Genomic DNA, 5,720 nt, shown 5'->3' with positions numbered 1-5,720 from the left:
ATTTAATTAAATCGTGTTTAAATGACATCAGAATAATTTCCAAACATAATATCTAAGTTGCACTTACAATTCTGCGTCTAATGACATCTTTGTCGAAATGATTGGATGAATTTTAAATATTTTGAATTTTTTTTATTTTTTTTTAAATCATGTGAAAATAAATTATTGGACGGAAGACCCACTCGTTGCTCGCAACGAGATCGAATCTAGTTTATTATTATTATTCTTCTTGTTTTTCCTTCTGACTTCTTTTTTGCTTTATATCTCAAAAACTATTCAACCGATTTGCAAGAAATTTTCAGGGATAATGTTAAATACTTGTCCCTTGAAAATTTTAAACTTTCAGTCATTAAGTCACTTCCGTTTTCTAGTTACGTCATTTTTAAAAATTTCAAAAAGTGATTTTGTCCAGGACTTTTCTCGTAAACGGTTGTTTATAAAGACTTGAAATTCTCTGTGATTGTAAATCTGCGGATTTACTTATGGCAAATTTACAAAAAAAATTATTTTGTCACTTCCGGTCGAAACCGGAAGTGATTCTAATTTTTCGGAATTTTCATTTTTTTGAGCGAATAATAAAATTATATGCATGTTGTAGAGTTTGCAAAGCTAAATGCAAAACTGAAATTCGTTTTCAAATCGGATGATGCATTTAAGAGATATCGGGGTTTAAAAATTGATCTTTCCGGAAATTTTGATTCCGTGTTTTTGGTTTTAAAAATAGTGCAAATTTCACACTGAAAGTAATTTCTACTGAAAACAATTCGTACTGATAATTAAACTATATATAAAACACAAAATAATATGCATATTGTAGAGTTTGCAAAGCTTAATACAAAACTGAAATTCGTTTTCAAGTCGGATGATGCATTGCAGAGATATCGGGGTTTAAATATTGATTTTTCCGGAAATTTTGATTCCGTGTTCTTGGTTTAAAAAATAGTGTAAAATTCACACTGAAAGTAACTCCTGCTGAAAACAATTCGTGCAGGTAAAAAAAAACGGACTCTGTTTTTTAATAGTTAATTAAAGTGTTTATCGATACAATTTCGTTATTTCGATCGATAATTACGTTGTTAGTTTTTATTAGTCTTATTAGTTTTAATCGAAATAATTATCGTACGATTCCCCATTTCAACTCGCCATGTTTTGACTGCGAACAAACAGCTGATAGCGGTGTGTCTACATTTTTAAAAGAAGCATGGCCTGCAAGACGTCGATAGCGGAAATTTCAGCTCTACTAACGTATGACAGATTATAAAGGTATGTTTCAATACAGGATATGTCGTATTGACTTTTTCTTTTCAATGTATTTGCACTTTTCAATCTAATCCGAGATTCCTCTGACTCTTACCTCCGCTTTTGAAGTACATCACAATATAAAAGCGGGCGTTAGAGTCAGCGGAATCTCGGAATATTATCTGTCCAGTGTATTTTCACGGTAGCTGCAGAACTGTAGCTCTCCGGGAAAAAAATATTGACAGACTGGAGAGCTACAGGGCCACCCATTGAAAAAATTGTACATGTATATTTATTGCGCAGAAAAACGTGCGCTAGTTTTGGACTGATTTACCTTATTTATACGCAAATTCTGTGAAAACATTAGTACCATTAAATTCTTCATGCAATTTACTACTGATATCGACTCTTTATTTGCCTCAGACTTTCTCCGAAACACGCTACCGACCTCGGAAAATCAAGTATGTTGAATTTACATCGAGATCGAGAGTCGCCATTTTTACATGTAAACAAAATGGACCACATGAATTTACGGGACTGGTGATGGTGTTTAAAAGACTATCCGAGGCAAGTGAAGAGAGGATATCAGTAGTAAATTGCATGAAGAATTTAAAATTAAAAGCGGTGGGAGTCCTAAGGTACACAAGAATAGAATGTTGTAATTAGAGTGCATGTTTGCATGATGATAACTTTACCCTAAATATTTAAATATAGCAGATCTTTACCATATCGCCTTCACTTAATTTTTAAATTAAAAAACTCATGCTTGTGTTTAATTAAATAAATATATTTGACAAAGTAAATATTCAATCTAATTAAAATTAGACCTTTTGTCTCGCTCTCTGTTATATATGGTTATTGCTTGTGTAACAGGCATGTAAAACAGAGTGCGAGATGAAAAGTCTCAAATTTCAAATTATATCAAGCCCAGAATTTAGGTCAATGTTCCATGATATCTATTAAACAGTCTTCTCAAGATATAAGTATTTCACAGAATCATTGTAATTTGAGAGATTAGATTATCTTTTATACATATTGATTCATTTTAGGTAAGCTTTACATGCATATCACATCTACATAGCATGTAAATAATTTTTACTGCATGTGCCTCAGATCTCCCTCTCTCTCTCTCTCTCTCTCTCTCTCTCTCTCTCTCTCTCTCTCTCTCTCTCTCTCTCTCTCTCTCTCTTTTAATCTTGGCAAAGACTGAAACTGTCAGAGGGCAACTTAATTTTGTGACAAAAATATCTCGATCTTGTAAAAGAAATCCAAAGTGCATTGAATTTTAAAATGAGCATGTATTATTAATCCCTCATTTTTATGCGCATTATACATAGTATTGTTTTTAAAACATGTAATTCGTAAGAAAAAAAAACCCTCGCTAAATTTATTCGCAATAAACCCCAGTAGAATTGACAAAACATGGTATACACGTACCAGAAGCTTATACTTTGACACTGCATGTTTGGATTGGTAATATTCCTTTGTAGTTTATGAATTGAAATATTGCTGTCGCACTTCAAGTAAAACAAACTCTCTCTCTCACTCCTGCTCTCGCTCTCTCCCAATCTGATATGTCTATACCCAAGAAATTATTTTAATGGTATGATATTATGACTTGATATGCACATTTTTGTTTTTGTACTGGCTAAATGTTAATGTCATATACCGGTATTTGGATATGTCATACTTATAACACTGCATGGTCAGTGTATTTTTTCCAAAAATATTATGTATATGTTAATGTAAACACAGCTATTACAAGTACATGTATGTTAACACAGCTAATTTTTTTTTTTCATTTCAGCTTAAAGCAGACTCTTGTTACCACATGGCTTTTACCTGTTGATTCTTGTGGTTTCAGCTCTTGAGGTTAACCTGTCACCTCTACCCACATGCATATTCCCTGTGTTCTACAGACTATCTACCGGTAATTCAAATTAAATCGGATAATGCATGAACAATAATGGAACTTTAAGAAAGCATCATGTCCTATTGTGGTTTGTTCATGTTTGATAAGAAATTATGAAAAACAAAATTAAGGCTGTTTAAAGAAATATAATTGTTGTGAAAATTTGTTTTTCAATAAAAGTATGCAATTATATTTCCTTCATTTTTTATTTTATAAAGATATTTAGATGTGTTTACATAGTTGAAAAATCACCCAACTCTTTCCAGTTTTCTCCATTAAGATTACATGTAGGATATGTAAATGTACATTTGACTTTTGAATAACACCAGCAATGATTATTACTTTTGAAATGAGCAAGAAACAATCTATTTTCATCCTTTTAAGGTATATATGCATAAAAAAAGTAGAAAAAAACATGTCAAATTTGAACATTTTTAATGGAATTCTCCTCCGCCTCCAGCTACCCGGGTGTGTTTGAATTTAATTTTATTTAAGGCTGATGTTGAACTTGTTGATCTTACTGTTTTATCATGGTTAAAAAGAGACAAGAAACCAGAATAGATTAGATTTTTAATAGATATGATTGTTAGCTTACTTTTTTTCATGGAAAAAAGAAATCACATGCAGGAATACTTGTCTATTTATTTATTAAAATGCTACAAATCATTCAAGAAACATAAAAAGATCAAATTTTAGTATCATTGATGATTGTTTTCAAACATGTGTGAGAAATGACTCATAGAAATTGCCACAAGTTTCAGAAAATTAGGCAAAATATTTCAAACCATGACTTTTTATGAAAATCAAAAGATAGGGGGTGGGTATACATGTAAGGGCATTTCTAAGTTATGTGAAGCTTTTATCAAGATAATATCATGTAGATGTATGTTGTATTGAATAAGGTTTCTTATTAAAGGTGGTTGAACAACAATTGACCTCTAAAAGGTCAGGTAAAGATGTTTTACTATGGAGAACCCTGTAAACCTGTGTTGAGTAAAAGAAATTGGAAATGGTGGGTTCACTTAAATGGCCATATGTTTATTAAACCTCAATGGAATTGTCAATATGTGGTTTACTTTTTTCTCAGAATTGCATTAGCTTTCTTATTCTAAGACAAAGACATCTGTTCATAAAATGTACTAAGTTAAAGGTAGCAAGGGACGATTCGGATAAAGTACCCGTTAATATTTTTGTAAAATTAAGGTACATCACTACACCTAGACTTATACTTTTTAAGACACTACTTCACAAGATGGCGATTTAAATGTTTTGTTGAACACTTAATATCGTTCGATTGGGTTGTATACCGTCATAGCTTAATGGTTAAAGTATTGGGTTTCTAAACCGTTTGAGTTTTAGTCCGCCTGGAGCTTTTGTTACTGTTTATTGAATTAAATTTTTGAAAATGTAATTGTTCATCCAAATTTGCACATTTTTTGCCTTTTTGACTTAAACACTTCTTATCAATTATGATATCTATCATAATCAAGTAATTTTCTGCTGATTTGAGAAAATATTTCAAGGTGTTTTGAGCCACCTTAAGAGATGCTGTACTTGAAGGCTTATGAGTGTTGCTAAGATTCATAAAATGAATTTTAATGATCATCATTAGAGGGATCTCCCTTGTTGGAATTGGTATGCAACATGAAAACCCCTAATATTTAATACGTATATGAGAATTGAATGGTGAAACTTGCGGCTAAGACTGTTGTGTTGACTTTACACTGTGAAATTGCAAGTTACAAATGGGAGGTTATATAACTCGAAATTTATGTGGATGGGACATTATATACCTATTCACTGGGTATGAGGATGATAGCAAGTTTATTGTCCTCCAAGACAGCCACTATTTCATGGGCGAAGCCAAGTGAAATAGTTGCTGTTGAGGGGGACAATAAACTGTCTGTCATCCTCACACAACACAACAGTCTTAGTCTGTCTTTCTGTCAGTAAATAGATATAGATATATTAATTATTATCCTGAAGAAAACTTAATTTGTTGGCCATGCAGAATTTCTTGATGATAAACAAATTAGAATTATCGGACTTTGAATTTAATGCTGTGATCGGATTATACCAGAGGTGTTCCGAGTTTAAAAAAGGGAAATCGAATGCTGCCGGTGAATACTTTCGTTGACTATTCACCATGGACAGATAGCATAGAAACTATTTCACAGTTAGATGGAATAGCATGTTTATTCATTGTAATTTTACATAGGAAATATTCACAGAAATATAATAAACATTACATTGCTAAGTTTCTGACATTTGATGGTGCAACAAGCACACAGTTTGGAAGGTCAAAGGTGACATCTTTTGTATCTGACTCCTTTTCGCTTTATAACTCAAAAAGTTTATAACCGATTGAAATGAAACTTTGAGAGATTATGTGCAACTATTATGCCTCTAATATAAGATCCTAAAGTTTCTTTGAAAACGACCTTTCCGTTTTTACGTTACTTCATTTAAAAAAAAAATTTAAAAAGTCATTTTGTCATTTCATTCCGATTTTACATTTGTCATTTTACTTATGTAATAGGGCCGAGAAATGAAAATCTGTCACTTCCGG

At 31.9% G+C, this 5,720-nt stretch overlaps 1 long non-coding RNA gene across 1 annotated transcript; it reads left to right on the top strand.

Moving 5' to 3' along the window:
• Positions 1 to 1,494: 1,494 nt before the first annotated feature.
• On the top strand, positions 1,495 to 3,343 carry LOC128158880 (uncharacterized). Its single transcript, XR_008240053.1, has 2 exons — positions 1,495 to 1,877; positions 3,047 to 3,343. It is a non-coding gene; the product is annotated as an uncharacterized LOC128158880 (long non-coding RNA).
• Positions 3,344 to 5,720: the final 2,377 nt, after the last annotated feature.

The sequence above is a fragment of the Crassostrea angulata genome, chromosome 8 (assembly GCF_025612915.1).
Source record: "Crassostrea angulata isolate pt1a10 chromosome 8, ASM2561291v2, whole genome shotgun sequence".
Taxonomy (NCBI): Eukaryota; Metazoa; Mollusca; class Bivalvia; order Ostreida; family Ostreidae; genus Magallana; species Magallana angulata.
This window is presented reverse-complemented; position numbering and strand designations above follow the sequence as displayed.